This window comes from Euphorbia lathyris, chromosome 10 (genome assembly GCF_963576675.1).
Source record: "Euphorbia lathyris chromosome 10, ddEupLath1.1, whole genome shotgun sequence".
NCBI lineage: Eukaryota > Viridiplantae > Streptophyta > Magnoliopsida > Malpighiales > Euphorbiaceae > Euphorbia > Euphorbia lathyris.
In genome coordinates, this window is record NC_088919.1 from 6,673,098 (window position 1) to 6,693,652 (window position 20,555).

Here is a 20,555-nt window from a genome sequence, read left to right on the forward strand (position 1 = left end):
TCAAACCACAAAATTTATTTTTACATTTTTTTTATTTAAGTGGATATATAAGTAATATTATCTCAAGGATTTAGTTTCTTTTAAATTGGTAATTGGCTCAAAAGAAATTATTCACTACTAGAAAATACTGTTTTCCAATGGAAAATTTCGTACTCAAAATATCAAAATTCCGTTAGTAAATCACTTTTAATGCTGATGCAGACCATTACATAAACACACGTCAAAAAATAATTCTGATGAAATATTGACGGAATTTAATCTAACGTGCCATTACAGAAATTTTCCAATATATTTCAACGCTTTTTCTGACAAATCGTATCCGTCAGAATGTGTTGACGCTTTTATAGACGTTTAAACCGTTTGAACCTCTGACAAAACATTTCACGAAAATTATTTCCATCAGCATATTATTCCGTCCTATGAATAATAGAACAGTTTTTTCGTCAGTAGGTACCAAATGACTTTTTTTTTAAATAATACTATAATAAATAATATATTCATAAATTGGATATATACATATTGGAATTGATTTTATTATAATTAATATTCATAAACTTAAATATACACAAACGTAATTAATACAAACTAAAATTAGAATATATTAATAATTATAAATCTAAAACTTAGATCATTAGAATAAAATAAAATATTAATACATAAATATATAATTATAATATTCCCAGAACAGACCTGGTACTGTCGACAAAATTATATGGAATGAAACGCGAAATGATCTCTACTCAGTTAAGAGTGCATATCGACTGGGAACGAAAGTAGTGGCTCAAAATGACCAGTGGAGGGCAGTAGGTAATTGGAGGAAAATGTGGAGTATGGAAATTCCAACAAAAGTTCGCTACTTCTGTTGGAGAGTTGCCCGAAACTGTTTACCGATTTGTGCTAATCTACTCTCACGAGGTTTGTCAATTCCCTCTACTTGTGTGCACTGTAATACTGGATATGAAGACCTTTGGCATCTATTTGTTGCATGTCCATATATAAGGGAGATATGGGTTGACAGCAATCTGCTTAATCTAATTGATTCTATGTCTTTGGATGCTGATGGTTTTAACTCTTTATTCTTTGAAATCATCAATACTCAAACTAAAGATATATGCTGCAAATTCTTAGTGATTTTGTGGAGTTGGTGGAAAGCTCGTAATGATAAGCTATGGAAATGCGAAATAACTAGGAGCTGTCAGGTTATTATGCGGGGTCTGGATTGCCAGTCCAATTGGGTGGTTGCCCGTAATCTTAGGAATATTGTTTTTTTTCAGGAACGACCTGTGGTCTATTTGAAGTGGCATCGCCCTCCTTAAGGTCTGGTTCGCTGCAGCGTTGATGCTGCGTTTTTTGCTGCAGCAGGAAAAACTGGTTCTGTTAATTCTACTGATGGTCTTCAGCTGGTGCACGAAGGGGAAGCTACGGCTCTGTTAAATGCACTTAATTGGATTAAATCGGCTGGTTTTGAGCATGTGCTTCTGGAATCAGATTCGTTAACTGTTGTTCAAGCAGTTAATTCGTCTCTACCCGACGAAAGCGAGTTTGGTGATATCATTGCTCAGTGTAAATCTTTACTCAGTCTCAACAATGATTTTTCGGTCCGTTTTGTCAAACGTTTAGCTAACGGTTTAGCTGATGCTTTTGCGCGGCTTTCCTGTTTACATGCTATTCCTTTTATTTATGATGTTATTCCGGATGTAATCTTTTCTAGTTTGTTGAACTTTTGCCCGATTGTGGCTCATTAATCTATTCCGTTTTCAATATATATATAATTATAATTGATAATATAAAATATAAAATATAAAAAAATGAAGCAGTAAAAAAAGACAATGTAACAAAATAGGTCTATGGTTTTGGAGAAATATTAATTTATACTTCACGTATAAAATAGCACCAATATAGACATAACATTTAAAAAATGATACTAATTTAGGTTTTGATAACGGAACGTGACGCGTCATTTATATTACTTCGTTCTTAACAATATTATTATAATTATTTACTAAGAATATTACTATAAAAAAATTTATTAAGCAAAATAGCAAAAAACATTAATATGCAAATATTTGTATATTAGTTCTTTTTTTTTCTTTGGTAGGATAAAGTTTAGGAATAAGATACCAAAACAAGTTTATAGTTTTTTCGCAGTATCAATTTAGACTTCACATACTATTTTGATACATGGTGCTATTTTGTACTATTTTGTACGTTCCCAAAAGATTATAATCCTATTTTGATATCTTATCCCTTATAATTATTACTATTATTATTATTATTGTTGTAGGAAAGCGATACCAATTCATAGACCTATTTTAACTGAGGTCACGTGACATTAATCTGGTATATATAAGAACTAGCTATTACACGTAGGCTTTGTTATTGTATTTACCAGTTTCGCAAATAGGTCCCCTGAACTTGCACAAAAATGTAATTAATTGACCACTCGTTGCAAAAAAAAAAAAAGTAAGTTAAAGGCGGAAGATGTATTGCACGAGTCCTTAAAAAAAGTAAAACGATCGAAATTGGGGTATATGGTTCTTAGATTAGAGAAGATAAGTTGTATAGTTGAGCAAACAATAACTTCATTTTTAATCTATTTTTGAATTATGTAATAACATTTTAAGATGCGTGGAATACATCTTCCACATTTAATTTACCTTTTTTTTTGCGACCGAGTGATCAATTGATTATATTTTACACAAGTTCAAGGGGCTAACTGAATATTTTATGCAAGTTGAGAGGAATATCGGACAGTTTGAAAGTTTAGGGGGCCAATCAATCTTTTTGATCAAATTCAGGGGCAAATGATGTATTAAGCCTTATAAGAACTAGCTATTTTGCCTCTCATTTATTTACAGTAACATACATATATGTGCATACTCTTAGAATCATCACAGCCTGGAGTATATAACTGATACAAATTTGAAGGGCTCAGATTCAGATTCAAATTCAGATTCGTATTCATATTCATATTTGAAGGGCTCAGATTCAGATTTTAAGACAGAATTTAAAGTTGCATCATTGTCCATCGTGACACTTTATTTGGTGTATAGTCTATCAGTCATTTTCATCAGATAATAACTATAAAAAAAATCTATACAATGACTTTTAAGTATATACAGAAAATTGTAAAATGTCTATATTGGTGTGTTTCCTAGACTCAGAAACCCAGAAGTTGCTTGTTTCACAGCCTCGTCGGGAAGGAACAAGGAGCTTTGATGACAGTTTTCGGCATTATCATCTCCAAATTCTAGTAGATTCGTGAAACTAATTTCAGGGCTTGAAATCAGGTATGGATTGTTTTGGATTCCTGCAATGTTAAAATCACATCCAAAATCAAAATTGAAGTTGATTTCAGAGCTTAATTGGAATCAGGTTTTGGAGTATTTTCTTTCCATACCTGAAATAATGTTTGAATCATCTCCAAAATTGCTAACTTCAGAGCATGCAATCATGTTTTCCGTACTTGCAATGTTTGAATCACTCCAAAGCTCATAACATAATTTACTTTCTGAGGTTGAAATCAGATTCGGATTATTGTAAATACCTGCAACAATGTTCGTATCATCAGCATCCGCATATACCAACATACTTTTCATTAATTCAGGCTGGTCAATACTTCTTTTTTCATTGCTTGCGATGTTTGTAATCATGTTTTCAAGACCACATCCGAAATCAAAATTGAAGTTCCTTGCTGAGTTTGAAATCAGATTTTGATTATTGTAAACACCTGCAGCTATGTTGGTATCATCGGCAATGGTTCACGCCGCTCCATAATTGTTGTTTCATTATTTGCAAATTCATCATCAAAATTAATATGATTCCGCTAGTTATTTTCTTTTTCAGTTGAAACCGTGATCTTAGTTTTCTTTGATTGAGGCAGCTCCATAGTTTTCGCTTCAAAATAGATGTTATTCCGCTGCTGCAAAATCACAACTCCGAATCATCTGATAATCCTAAAACCAACTCTACTAAAACCAAAAGAGAGCATATTATGGGGTAAATTACATACGTGGTGTACAACTTTTACCCTGTTTCACACATTGGTGTACAACCTTCAATTTTGAACACTAAAATGTACGACATTACGGTGACCTCCCACTAAAGTGTACAACCGGTAATTATGACCGGTCAACTCTGGTCAATGCAAGTCAAACTGTGAAATCATCAATTTTCAACTCATATCTTAAAAAAATGAGACCCACTAAATATATAATTACCTTCTTACCCTTAAATAATTGTCCTCGTGTTTCTATTTCTGAACTTCTATTTTCAGAGCATCCAATCATGTTTTCATTTTCAATGGCTGCGTTTTTAGAGCTTCCAATCATATTTTCAATATCAGAAGTTGCTTGTTTCACAGCCTCATCGGGAAGGAATGATAGCTCCCATTTATATAGGGTTTTTAGGATTAATTTAGTTTGTTTTAAGTAGCTTTTAGTTAAGTTTTTATATTAATTTCTTAGTTTTTAGTTAAATTTAGTATTTTCCTTTATTTATGGCATTTTTGGTGTTTTTATGGATTTTCAGGGACCTTTCGTGCATTTCTGAACCAGACCCAAGCCTATTAGAGCATTTCCGGATTATTCAGGGACCGTCAGAGCACTTTTGGGATTCATCAGGGACCATTAGAGCACTTTTCGGAAGCTCAGGGACCTAAACGGATAAAAACCGAAGCAAAATCGCCTCATTTAGGACCTGTCTCGTCGAGACAATACCTGTCTCATCGAGACACTCCATGTCTCGACGAGACGAGGCGGGGAAAGGCGCACCAGCGCCTTCCCCCTTACTGAAATCCGCGGATCAGGGCCCAGAAGCCCATTTAAACACTTTGTAAATGCCTATTTAGCCTCCGGAGATATTAGGGTTTCTCCCTAACTCTATAAATAGGGAGCTAATCTTCATTATTCGGGGGGATTAGCCACTCAATAAATCGGAAAGCCGCTAGGGCTTTCTCGCCTCCACAATGTAATTTATATTTTTAGATTAGATTTTCAGCTTTCTAGATTAGGTTTATTTTCAGTTTTGTCTTTTCTTTCAAGAACGATTGATGGGAGAAGCTCCTCATCTTCTATTTTTATAATCGAATCAGACAAAGCGAGTTTTAGATTTCTATCTCTCTCTCTTATCTTTTGCTTTTATAATTTATTGTGGATGTTTTCCGTTATTCATGATTTCCTCCTACTATGATTAGTTTGTCTATGAACTGATCTCCATCCAATTTGGGATGAGGATTAAATTGATTATATGAATATGTATGATTAGGGATCTAGGATCTTTGATTGATCAGTTTATGCATGCTTAATGCCTAGAAATTGTTAGGAACCGGATTTATGCTAGAATGAACATTGATAATGATCAACTAGCCTGTTTATGTATATAATCTGCTTAATGCATGTGGCCCTGACATTAAATAGGATTATAGATAGATGAGAACCTGACCATGGAATCATCTATACCGAACTTGTGTTAACCTGACTTCGCTAGAGACCACTATGAATGAGGTTTTGTGGTTGGGCTACGGCTTTAGCCTTAGTTGTCAATAAACCTAATGCTTTGCATGACCTAGGGTATATGCCTAATCAAGCCGTCACCTGGATGCATGTGAATAGGAAGGACAATACTGATCACTGTAGACACCGAGTCGGAGGACCTGTGACGAAAACCTGTAACAAGACGGTCGAAGCGGTTGGTTCCGGAAGTTTTAAAGCAAAAATATATAATAAAAAGGGAAGAAGTTAGTGGGAGTCACGGTTGTCGAGTGGACGGCTCGCGAATGCTCAGCGACGTGGTGCGAACGCCTAGCGGCAGCCGACGCGCGTCCGACAACAGTTGGACGCGCGCCCGGCAGCGCGGGGCGCACGCTTCACGTCCGCTGGGCGTGCGCGCCCGACGGCCGTTGGGCGAGCGCCCAACGACGTGGGGCAAACGCCCAGCGTAGGTGGGGTGAGCGCCCGACGTCCGTTGGGCGGACGCCCAATGTCCGTTGGGCGATCGCCCAACCGGCGTTGGGCGAACGCCCAACGCCTGTTGGGCGCGCGCCCAACGAGAGTTGGGCGTTCGCCCAACACAAGTTGGGCGTCCGCCCAACCTGCTTTGGGCGACGCCCAATCTTAATCGGGCGTCGCCCAAAGTGTCCGGGATCCGTGCCTATATAAGGCACAGATCCCCATGCATTTTGGGGGGGATTTTTGGAGCTTTCTCACTCTAGACATTTTTAGAGAGAGAAAGTCAATTTTTTGGAGAAAATATTTTTTTTTCCAAAAAATCCAAATTTTTCAAAGTTGAATATTTTATCGAAAACACAAAAACGCCGGAAAATCACGATTCGCGGAATCAACCGACTTCGACTGTCAGATACCGATCTTGAGGTATTATCCGAGGACTAGACTCGTTTTATTTTATTTATTTCCTTTATTTATTTATTTTGATGTTATAATTTTATTTATTTAGTTATTTATTTATCACGCTTTATTTAATTTTTCGTATTTATTTCATTTTCGCCTCGTATTAAATAAACGTTCGGTTTTGTTTTGAAAGAAAAAAAAACCTCGTTTTAATATCCCAATACGAACCGTGATCCGATTCAAAAGTAGTTCGGGATTAAAAAACGTTGTAATTATAAGTTTTCAAATTTTTTCTAAATAACGTTTTAAATAAAAAACATCGTTTAGGAATCTCCGTCATAGACTATGATCCATTTTTGGTAGTTCGGAGGTCCAAAACGATAGAATAGATCGAATCCAAACTGTTTGAATAAATCTGGAAAGTTGTGGACTGTTTCTGTAATTCTCCCTTTTCTGTCACTAACAGCAGATTGGCGACGGATTTTCCGTCGGTAATCTGCTGGAAACCGAAAAATCACCCTTTTAAACCATTTTCTCACCTTTTTGATATTTTAATCCTTTATATATATATATGTATAATTATATAACATGTTGATAGAAATTATTTTTGAGGTATTTACTTGATAACTACTTATATATTTACTTATTTTGTATTTTTTATTATGATTTTCATTGATTTGGTTTTGGTATATATGTATATATATTCTTGGGTTATCAAATGATGGTTTAGCTATTATTTAGGGAAGGTTATTTTCTATATACTTATTATATCAAACTTATTTTCTAGTTTTATGGTTTTCATTATTTTCACATAGTTATAATTAGGATAAAAATGTACTCTATTTAATATTTTCACTATCATTTCTTATATCTATATATTTATTACTTATTATCCTCTTACCCTTTTTATCATTATTTTTAGACAAAATGTATATATATATATATATATATATAACCTTTTGTTTTTCTTATTCTTTTGACATTTAGGTGTATGTGTTTTAAATTGGGTTTATTTGGTGAATTTTGAGATTTAATTCATTACTTGTTGTCATTTTATCTACATAAAGGATAATTGAGTGAAAATGGGGAAAATAAACCACAAAAAAGAGAGTTTAATTTGTTTGTTTAATTAAAGCTTTTCTAGATATTCCTAAAGTGTAAATGATGTTTTCTTGTTATTTTTAAACCATTTCCAAAATATCACGTGTTGAAACCTTAATCCGTTCCAACGACGGATTAGGCGAACCTTGTAATTAAAATCGTTTTCATTGTGAATAATAGAGTTTTGAATCATTTTCTTAAATGGTTTGTACAAAATAAATAGACTTGTATGCCTAATCACGTTTTTGGAGTTAAAGTTTTTATTCCACATTTTCAAACACTCGAGTCGTTCCAACGGCGATTCGAGTCGATGTCATGTAAATTAACGGGGTTTTAAAACGTACCTAAATCGTTCCAACGGCGATTAAGGTACGAACCATGTAAATAAACTCGTTTCGGGGAGTGAGATTAGCTTAGAGTTAGTGTATAGTCTAAAGCATTAAATCACACTGTGAATAAATCAATTCTTCCTTCTCCCCCTCTCTCTCCTATGTATTTTGAATTTATGTAAATGGGTGATTCTTTACTAAAATGGCTTTTAATAATATATGCTCAAAACGGTTTTCAAAACGAGGAAGAAAAGGTTTCAAATGAATTTCAAACTTAAAGAAATATGCGATTAGTCCGTTATCGCCTAACACGCTGAGTAGGAGGCCGGTGGTTCATAACCGGGCGATGTCGGGGTGCCTAGTAGCCTTTCTCCGGAAAGGAGCTAGCCTTCTCGGCTCGTACCTAAGTTTCCCGAACCCTCACCGGTCTCCCGCAAGGGATCGGTGTTCATTTTCCCATTCGTGGGTGGCGACTCTTCCATACTCCGAGCTCCGGTCCTACCGAGCAGCTTGATTCCACGATTGGTTGCTTTCGGCGCCAATCACCGCTTACGTCGTCATGAGGTGTCCACCCCCCGGTCCGCCCGGGCGAGGCCGTTCGGCACCTTGTCTAACAATCACATTAGTCTTTCACTTAGGACAATTACCTTCAAATCACTGGTAAAACATAAATCCAAACTCCCTAAACCCATACCTAGGATTTAATCAAAGGATTCCTCAACCTAGATTGTGCCATCCATTGATTCACCTTCTACCCTGTCAATTGTTCACTTTATTTTGTTATCTTTATTGCTTTCAATTAGTTAATTAGTTAATGATAAACCCAAATCTTTATCCAACCCTCTAAACAATTAGATCATTCTAGGTAGATTTACTAGTTGTAACAAATAGTTTTTGTGGTTCGATCTCGTGCTTAGCACAATATTGCTTATTGCGATAGGATACACTTGTCCTATTAAATGCTATATACTTTACGAGCATCAAGTTTTTGGCGCCGTTGCCGGGGACTATATTGTTTATAATTAGATTAAATTTGCTTGGAACTATTTTATTTATAATTAGATTATATTTCGAAATACCCGACAACAACACCATCAAGTTTTTGGCGCCGTTGCCAGGGACTATTTCGTTTATAATTAGATTAAATTGAATAGGTTGAAATAATTGTTTAGATTTGTATATATAAAAAAAATTATTTTTTCGGGTTTTCGTGTCGTCTCGTTGAGACACCTGGCTGTCTCGACGAGACGTAAACAAAAAAAATTTCGTCTCGTCTCGACGAGACACTGTTCATCTCGTCGAGACGGACACGAAAAAAAAATTAAAAAAAAATTAACGTTTTTTTTCTTTTTCTTTTCTTTTGATTTCTCTATTCTTATGTTTGTTTTCTTTTTTTTCTATTGGCAGAACCCTCTAATCGGAATACTCACCGATGTCGGATTGATTTTCAGGACTGCAGCTTGGATTTGAAAATTTAGCATCGGAAATTCGGGGTTGGATTGACAGCCACCCCTGGGGGAGTTTTTCTATCCTATTTTTTTTCTGCACTTTATGTTTTGCTTTTATGTAATGATGGAAGTAAATGCATGTTGTAAGTGTGGGGAGGAGATACTAGGATATGATGATTTTTTATTCTGCCATTTGCATGTTTTTAATTTCTTTTTGTTTTTCTATATTAGGTTGCATGTTTTTGTTTTAATTTTAGGATTTCGTTCTGTATGTTTTTGTTTGTTTTTTATTTTAATTCTAGGAATAAAAAGAATCCTAGGCAGTTGAATTTGATACATTTAGCTATCCCGCAATACAGTTGACAATGCGCTTAAAAATTTGCACATTCTAAATGAAATTGATGCATGAGAAAATTTTTGAACAACGTTTGAGTCTCCAAAGAGTATTATTTGCCTAAAATTGACATGGAACGGAACGTTGGTTGAGGCTAGGATTGATACAAATAACCCTTCAATTGTGAGTTAGAGTCATAAAGATCAATATTTTAGACTCATGATTAGGAACAATTGATCTCTTAGGTGTGGGATTACATTTATTATCTTTGTGCTCATAGGAATTTCATCCAATACTGGTTGAATTTTGTGTTTCTATTATACTTGAAATGATTAGGCAACCTAGGTATAGCCCTTTGTGAAATTTAGCCTATTTCTTTGTTTAGCCAAAATCCCTTAACAATTCCACTAGATAAGCCCCTTTGAGCCTTTTACCCCTTTCTTTGATCATCCTGTTACAAACCTTAGCCTTGTTAAATATCCTTTCTCACCCAAGTTAATTGACTCAATTTAGTTTTGATAAATCCTTAGACACACCTATCCTTCAAATTCCCGCTTGCAATCATTAAAAGGTTGTAATTTTAATAAGAAGCAATCTTTACCCATTTGAATTTCACTCTTTTTCTCCTCTATTAAAAAAAAAATTGGTTAAAAACCAAATCAAAAAAAAAAAACTATAGAGGAAAGGATAAAAGACGTATTTTAGTTGCTTCCCGCATATTTCTTTTTAATCACAAAAAAAAACAACATTGAGCTTAAATCTTCTTGTACATAGCGGAAAACGTGTCCCTTTTGGATTCTGACTTGCTTGAGGACAAGCAAGATTTTAAGTGTGGTGAGGTGGTTTATAGCTCCCTAATGCGAAAAATGTGTCCTTTTTGCAAAAGTTTTAACTATTTGAGTCATTAACTTTTTGCCTATATATTCCCTTTTTCCTACCCCAACCTTTAGCCAATGTTACAACCCTTTAAAGACCTATGAGTTTGTTTAATTTTAATGCATTAATTTTGACCGGATGGATGATGCAATCCCAACGTCACCACTTTGTGCAATAAAATGTAGAGCGTTTCCAAAAAAAAAATTACACCCAAACACTTGAGCGTTAGAGTGACCACTTGTGAGCTATCAATTTTAGTCATTTTCTTTCGTTTTCATGAAGTGTTGATCGATAAAATCAAATTAATCAGTTTTGGAGACTCGTCTGAGGTTCATTATGTTTTTAATTGCAAAATGAGTAGTCTGAACTGTTGTGAATAATAAAGTGTAGTAGATTCTTATTTTTGTAAGGGAGCTATTTGTTGATTTTTCTCTGTTTTGAATTCTGTCTTGCTTGGGGACAAGCAAGATTCAAGTGTGGGGATGTTGATAGCTCCCATTTATATAGGTTTTTAGGATTAATTTAGTTTGTTTTAATTAGCTTTTAGTTAAGTTTTTATATTAATTTGTGAGTTTTTAGTTAAATTTAGTATTTTCCTTTATTTATGGCATTTTTGGTGTTTTCATGGATTTTCAGGGACCTTTCGTGCATTTCCGAAGCAGACCCAAGCCTATTGAAGCATTTTCGGATTATTCAGGGACCGTCATAGCACTTTTGGAATTCATCAGGGACCATTAGAGCACTTTTCGGAAGCCCAGGGACCTAAACGGATAAAAGCCGGAGCAAAATCGCCCCATTTAGGACTTGTCTCGTCGAGACAATACCTGTCTCGTCGAGACAGGCCCTCGTCTCGTCGAGACACTCCTTGTCTCGACGAGACGAGGTGGGGAAAGGCGCACCAGCGCCTTCCCCCTTGCTGAAATCCGCGGATCAGGGCCCAGAAGCCCATTTAAAAACTTTGTAAATGCCTATTTAGCCCCCGGAGACATTAGGGTTTCTCCCTAACTCTATAAATAGGGAGCTAATCTTCATTATTCGGGGGGATTAGCCACTCAATAAATCGGAAAGCCGCTAGGGCTTTCTCGCCTCCACAATGTAATTTATATTTTTATATTAGATTTCCAGCTTTCTAGATTAGGTTTATTTTCAGTTTTGTCTTTTCTTTCAAGAACGATTGATGGGAGGAGCTCCTCATCTTCTATTTTTATAATCGAATCAGACAAAGCGGGTTTTAGATTTCTATCTCTCTCTCTTATCTTTTGCTTTTATAATTTATTGTGGATGTTTTCCATTATTCATGATTTCCTCCTATTATGATTAGTTTGTCTATGAACTGATCTCCATCCAATTTGGGATGGGGATGAAATCGATTATATGAATATGTATGATTAGGGATCTGGGACCTTTGATTGATCAGTTTATGCATGCTTAATGTCTAGAAATTGTTAGGAACATGATTTATGCTAGAATGAACATTGATAATGATCAACTAGCCTGTTTATGTATATAATCTGCTTAATGCCTGTGACCCTGACATTAAATAGGATTATAGATAGATGAGAACCTGACCATGGAATCGTCTATACCGAACTTGTGTTAACCTGACTTCGCTAGAGACCACTAGGAAGGAGGCTTTGTGGCTGGGCTACGGTTTTAGCCTTAGTTGTCAATAAACCTAATGCTTTGCATGACCTAGGGTATATGCCTAATCAAGCCGTCACCCGAATGCATGTGAATAGGAAGGACAATACTGATCACATTAGTCTTTCACTTAGGACAATTACCTTCAAATCACTGGTAAAACATAAATCCAAACTCCCTAAACCCATACATAGGATTTAATCAAATGATTCCTCAGCTTAGATTGTGCCATCCATTGATTCACCTTCTACCCTGTCAATCGTTCACTTTATTTTGTTATCTTTATTGCTTTCAATTAGTTAATTAGTTAATGATAAACCCAAATCTTTATCCAACCTTCTAAACAATTAGATCATTCTAGGTAGATTTACTAGTTGTAACAAATAGTCTTTGTGGTTCGATCTCGTGCTTAGCACAATATTACTTGTTGCGATAGGATACACTTGTCTTATTAAATGCTATATATTTTACGAGCATCAAGGAACAATGAGCTTTGATGACAGTTCTCGGCATTATCATCTCCAAATTCTAGTAGATCCATGAAACTAATTTAAGGGCTTCAAATCAGGTATGAATTGTTTTGGATTCCTGCAATGTTAAAATCACATCCAAATTCAAAATTGAAGTTGATTTCAAAGCTTAATTGGAATCAGGTTTTGGAGTATTTTCTTTCCATACCTGAAATAATGTTTGAATCATCTCCAAAATTCTAACTTCAGAGCATGTAATCATGTTTACTGTACCTGTAATGTTTGAATCACTCCCAAATTCATAATAGAATTTACTTTCTGAGGTTGAAATCAGATTTGGATTATTGTAAATACCTGCAACAATGTTCGTATCATCAGCATCCACATCTACCAACATACTTTTCATTGATTCAGGCTGGTCCATACTTCTTTCTTCATTTCTTGCGATGTTTGTAATCATGTTTTCAACACCACCTCTGAAATCAAAATTGAAGTTCCTTGCTGAGTTTGAAATCAGATTTAGATTATTGTAAACACCTGCAGCTATGTTGGTATCATTGGCAACGATTGAGGTCGCTCCATAATTGTTGTTTCATTGTTTGCAAATTCATCATCAAAATTGATATGATTCTGCTGGTTATTTTCTTTTTCAGTTGAAACCGTGATCTTAGTTTTCTTTGATTGAGGCATCTCCATAGTTATCGCTTCAAAATAGATGTTATTCCGCTGCTGCAAATTCACAACTCGGAACCATTTGATAATCCTAAAACCAACTCTACTAAAAACAAAAGAGAGCATACTATGGGGTAAATTACATACGTGGTGTACAACTTTTACCCTGTTTCACACATTAGTGTACAACCTTCAATTTTGCATACTAAAATGTACGACCTTACGGTGACCTCCCACTAAAGTCTACAACCATTAATTATGACATGTCAACTCTAGTCAATGCAAGTCAAATTGTCAAATTATCAATTTTCAACTCATCTTTTAAAAAAGTGAGACTCACTAAATATATAATTACCTTCTTACCCTTAAATAATTGTCCTCGTGTTTCTATTTCTGAACTTCTATTTTCAGAGCATCGAATCATGTTTTCATTTTCAATGGCTGCGTTTTTAGAGCTTCCAATCATATTTTCAATATCAGAAGTTGCTTGTTTCACAGCCTCATCGGGAAGGAACAAGGAGCTTTGATGACAGTTCTCGGCATTATCATCTCCAAATTCTAGTAGGTCCATGAAACTAATTTAAGGGCTTGAAATCAGGTATGAATTCTTTTGGATTCCTGCAATGTTAAAATCACATCCAAATTCAAAATTGAAGTTGATTTCAGAGCTTAATTGGAATCAAGTTTTGGAGTATTTTCTTTCCATACCTGAAATAATGTTTGAATCATCTCCAAAATTTTAACTTCAGAGCATGTAATCATGTTTACTATACCTGTAATGTTTGAATCACTCCCAAATCCATAACAGAATTTACTTTCTGAGGTTGAAATCAGATTCGGATTATTGTAAATACCTGCAACAATATTCGTATCATCAGCATTCGCATCTACCAACATACTTTTCATTGATTCAGGATGGTCCGTACTTCTTTCTTCATTACTTGCGATGTTTGTAATCATGTTTTCAAGACCACATCTGAAATCAAAATTGAAGTTCCTTGCTGAGTTTGAAATCAGATTTTGATTATTGTAAACACCTGTAGCTATGTTGGTAATGATACAGGCTGTTCCATAATTGTTGTTTCATTATTTGCAAATTCATCATCAAAATTGATATCATTCTGCTGGTTATTTTCTTCTTCAGTTGAAACCGTGATCTTAGTTTTCTTTGATTGAGGCAGCTCCATAGTTGTCGCTTCAAAATAGATGTTATTCCGGTGCTGCAAATTCACAACTCGGAATCATCTGATAATCCTAAAACCAACTCTACTAAAAACAAAAGAGAGCATATTATGGGGTAAATTACATACGTGGTGTACAACTTTTATCCTGTTTCACATATTGTTTTACAACATTCAATTTTGCACACTAAAATGTACGACCTTACGGTGAACTCTCACTAAAGTGTACAATCGGTAATTATGTCGGGTCAAATCTGGTCAATGCAAGTCAAACTGTCAAATCATCAATTTTCAACTCATATCTTAAAAAAGTGAGACCCACTAAATATATAATTACCTTCTTACCCTTAAATAATTATCCTCATGTTTCTATTTCTGAACTTCTATTTCCAGAGCTTCCAATCACGTTTTCATTTTCAATGGCTGAGTTTTTAGAGCTTCCAATCATATTATCAATCTCAGAAGTTGCTTGTTTCACAACCTCATCGGGAAGGAACAAAGAGCTTTGATGACAATTCTCGGCATTATCATCTCCAAATTCTAGTAGATCCATGAAACTAATTTCAGGGCTTGAAATCAGGTATGGATTGTTTTGGATTCCTGCAATGTTAAAATCACATCCAAATTCAAAATTGAAGTTGATTTCAGAGCTTAATTGGAATCAGGTTTTGGAGTATTTTCTTTCCATACCTGAAATAATGTTTGAATCATCTCCAAAATTCTAACTTCAGAGCATGCAATCATGTTTTCTGTACCTGCAATGTTTGAATCACTTCCAAATCTATAACAGAATTTAGTTTCTGAGGTTGAAATCAGATTCGGATTATTGTAAATACCTGTAACAATGTTCGTATCATCAGCATCCGAAATCTACCAACATACTTTTCATTTATTCAGGCTGGTCCATACTTCTTTCTTCATTGCTTGCGATGTTTGTAATCAAGTTTTCAAGACCACCTCCGAAATCAAAATTGAAGTTCCTTACTGAGTTTGAAATCATATTTTGATTATTGTAAACACCTGCAACTATGTTGGTATCATCGGTAATGATTCAGGCCGCTCCATAATTGTTGTTTCATCATTTGCAAATTCATCATCAAAACTGATATGATTCCGCTGAGGCAGCTCCATAGTTGTCGCTTCAAAATAGATGTTATTCCGCTGCTACAAATTCACAACTCGGAATCATCTGATAATCCTAAAACAAACTCTACTAAAAACAAAAGAGAGCATATTATGGGGTAAATTACATACGTGGTGTACAACTTTTATCCTGTTTCACACATTGTTTTACAACATTCAATTTTGCACACTAAAATGAACGAACTTACGGTGAACTCCCACTAAAGTGTACAACCGGTAATTATGACCGGTCAAATGTGGTCATTGCAAGTCAAACTGTCAAATCATCAATTTTCAACTCATATCTTAAAAAAGTGAGACCCACTAAATATACAATTACCTTCTTACCCTTAAATAATTGTCCTCATTTTTCTATTTCTGAACTTCTATTTCCGGAGCTTCCAATCACGTTTTCATTTTCAATGGCTGAGTTCTTAGAGCTTCCAATCATATTATCAATCTCAGAAGTTGTTTGTTTCACAGCCTCATCGGGAAGGAACAAGGAGCTTCGATGACAATTCTCGGCATTATCATATCCAAATTCTAGAATATCCATGAAACTAGTTTCAGTGCTTCAAATCAGGTATGGATTGGATTCTTGCAATGTTAAAATCACATCCAAATTCAAAATTGAAGTTGATTTTAGAGCTTAATTGGAATCAGGTTTTGGAGTATTTTCTTTCCATACCTGAAATAATGTTTGAATCATCTCCAAAATTCTAACTTCAGAGCATGTAATCATGTTTACTGTACCTGTAATGTTTGAATCACTCCCAAATCCATAACAGAATTTACTTTCTGAGGTTGAAATCAGATTCGGATTATTGTAAATACCTGCAAAAATGTTCGTATCATCAGCATCCGCATCTACCAACATACTTTTCATTGATTCATGCTGGTCCATACTTCTTTCTTCATTTCTTGCGATGTTTGTAATCATGTTTTCAAGACCACCTCTGAAATCAAAATAGAAGTTCATTGCTGAGTTTGAAATCAGATTTTGATTATTGTAAACACCTGCAACTATATTGGTATCATCGGCAACGATTGAGGCCGATCCATAATTGTTGTTTCATTGTTTGCAAATTCATCATCAAAATTGATATGATTCCGCTGGTTACTTTCTTTTTCAGTTGAAACCGTGATCTGAGTTTTCTTTGATTGAGGCAGCTCCATAGTTGTCGCTTCAAAATAGATGTTATTCTGCTGCTGCAAATTCACACCCCGGAACCATCTGATAATCCTAAAACCAACTCTACTAAAAACAAAAGAGAGCATATTATGGGGTAAATTACATACGTGGTGTACAACTTTTACCCTGTTTTAGACATTAGTGTACAACCTTAAATTTTGCACACTAAAATGTACGACCTTATGGTGACATCCCACTAAAGTCTACGGCCAGTAATTATAACCTGTCAACTCTGGTCAATCCAAGTCAAACTGTCAAATTATCAATTTTCAACTCATTTTTTAAAAAAGTGAGACTCACTAAATATATAATTACCTTCTTATCCTTAAATAATTGTCCTCGTGTTTCTATTTCTGAACTTCTATTTCCAGAGCATCCAATCACGTTTTCATTTTTAATGGCTGCGTTTTTAGAGCTTCCAATCATATTATCAATCTCAGAAGTTGTTTGTTTCACAGCCTCGTCAGGAAGGAACAATGAGCTTTGATGACAGTTCTCGGCATTATCATCTCCGAATTCAAGTAGATCCATGAAACTAATTTCAGGGCTTGAAATTAGGTATGGATTGTTTTAGATTCCTGCAATGTTAAAATCACATCCAAATTCAAAATTGAAGTTGATTTCAGAGCTTAATTGAAATCAGGTTTTGGAGTATTTTCTTTACATACCTGAAATAATGTTTGAATTATCTCCAAAATTCTAACTTCAGAGCATGTAATCATGTTTACTGTACCTGTAATGTTTGAATCACTCCCAAATCCATAACAGAATTTACTTTCTAAGGTTGAAATCAGATTCGGATTATTGTAAATACCTGCAACAATGTTCGTATCATCAGCATCCGCATCTACCAACATACTTTTCATTGATTCAGGCTGGTCTATACTTCTATCTTCATTGCTTGCGATTTTTGAAATCAGATTTTGATTATTGTAAACACCTGTAGCTATGTTGGTATCATCGGCAATGATACAGGCTGCTCCATAATTTTTGTTTCATTGTTTGCAAATTCATCATCAAAATTGATATGATTCCGCTGGTTGTTTTCTTTTTCAGTTGAAACCGTGATCTTAGTTTTCTTTGATTGAGGCAGCTCTATAGCTGCCGCTTCAAAATAGATGTTATTACGCTGCTGCAAATTCACAACTCGGAATCATCTGATAATCCTTAAACCAACTCTACTAAAAACAAAAGAGAGCATATTATGGGGTAAATTACATACATGGTGTACAACTTTTATCCTGTTTCACACATTGTTTTACAACATTCAATTTTGCACAGTAAAATGTACGACCTTACGGTGAACTCCCACTAAAGTATATAACCGGTAATTATGACCGGTCAAATCTGGTCATTGCAAGTCAAACTATCAAATCATCAATTTTCAACTCATATCTTAAAAAAGTGAGACCCACTAAATATATAATTACCTTCTTACCCTTAAATAATTGTCCTCATGTTTCTATTTCTGAACTTTTTTTCAGAGCTTCCAATCACGTTTTCATTTTTAATGGCTGCGTTTTTAGAGCTTCCAATCATATTATCAATCTCAGAAGTTGCTTGTTTCACAGCCTCGTCAGGAAGGAACAATGAGCTTTGATGACAGTTCTCGGCATTATCATCTCCGAATTCAAGTAGATCCATGAAACTAATTTCAGGGCTTGAAATTAGGTATGGATTGTTTTAGATTCCTGCAATGTTAAAATCACATCCAAATTCAAAATTGAAGTTGATTTCAGAGCTTAATTGAAATCAGGTTTTGGAGTATTTTCTTTACATACCTGAAATAATGTATGAATTATGTCCAAAATTCTAACTTCAGAGCATGTAATCATGTTTACTGTACCTGTAATGTTTGAATCACTCCCAAATCCATAACAGAATTTACTTTCTGAGGTTGAAATCAGATTCGGATTATTGTAAATACCTGCAACAATGTTCGTATCATCAGCATCCGCATCTACCAACATACTTTTCATTGATTCAGGCTGGTCCATACTTCTATCTTCATTGCTTGCGATGTTTGAAATCAGATTTTGATTATTGTAAACACCTGCAGCTATGTTGGTATCATCGGCAATGATACAGGCTGCTCCATAATTGTTGTTTCATTGTTTGCAAATTCATCATCAAAATTGATATGATTCCGCTGGTTATTTTCTTTTTCAGTTGAAACTGTGATCTTAGTTTTCTTTGATTGATGCAGCTCCATAGTTGTCGCTTCAAAATAGATGTTATTACGCTGATGCAAATTCACAACTCGGAATCATCTGATAATCCTTAAACCAACTCTACTAAAAACAAAAGAGAGCATATTATGGGGTAAATTACATACGTGGTGTACAACTTTTATCCTGTTTCACACATTGTTTTACAACATTCAATTTTGCACAGTAAAATGTACGACCTTACGGTGAACTCCCACTAAAGTGTATAACCGGTAATTATGACCGGTCAAATCTGGTCATTGCAAGTCAAACTATCAAATCATCAATTTTCAACTCATATCTTAAAAAAGTGAGACCCACTAAATATATAATTACCTTCTGACCCTTAAATAATTGTCCTCATGTTTCTATTTCTGAACTTTTTTTCAGAGCTTCCAATCACGTTTTCATTTTCAATGGCTGCGTTTTTAGAGCTTCCAATCATATTATCAATCTCAGAAGTTGCTTGTTTCACAGCCTCGTCGGGAAGGAACAAGGAGCTTTGATGACAGTTCTCGGCATTATCATCTCCGAATTCTAGTAGATCCATGAAACTAATTTCAGGGCTTGAAATTAGGTATGGATTGTTTTGGTATCCTGCAATGTTAAAATCACATCCAAATTCAAAATTGAAGTTGATTTCAGAGGTTAATTGGAATCAGGTTTTGGAGTATTTTCTTTCCATACCTGAAATAATGTTTGAATCATCTCCAAAATTTTAACTTCAGAGCATCCAATCATATTTTCTGTACCTGCAATGTTTGAATCACTCCCCAATCCATAACAGAATTTACTTTCCGAGGTTGAAATCAGATTCAGATTATTGTAAATACCTGCAACAATGTTCGTATCATCAGCATCTGCATCTACCAACATACTTTTCATTGATTCAGGCTGGTCCATACTTATTTCTTTATTGCTTGTGATGTTTGTAATCATGTATTCAAGACCACCTCCGAAATCAAAATTGAAGTTCCTTGCTGAGTTTGAAATCAGATTTTGATTATTGTAAACACCTGCACCTATGTTGGTATCATCGGCAATGATTCAGGCCGCTCCATAATTGTTGTTTCATTGTTTGCATATTCATCATCAAAATGATATGATTCCGCTGGTTTTTCTTTTTTAGTTGAAACCGCGATCTTAGTTTTCTTTGATTGAGGCAACTCCATAGTTGTCGCTTCAAAATAGATGTTATTCCGCTGCTACAAATTCACAACTCGGAACCATCTGATAATCCTAAAACCAACTCTACTAAAAACAAAAGAGAGCATATTATGTGGTAAATTACATACATGGTGTACAACTTTTACCCTGTTTCACACATTAGTGTACAACCTTTAATTTTGCACACTAAAATGTACGACCTTACGTGGACCTCCCATTAAAGTCTACAGCCAGTAATTATGACCTGTCAACTCTGGTTAATGCAAGTCAAACTGTCAAATTATCAACTTTCAGCTCATCTTTTAAAAAAGTGAGACCCACTAAATATATAATTACCTTCTTGCCCTTAAATAATTGTCCTCGTGTTTCTATTTCTGAACTTCTATTTTCAGAGCATCCAATCACGTTTTCATTTTCAATGGCTGCATTTTTAGAGCTTCCAATCATATTTTCAATATCAGAAGTTGC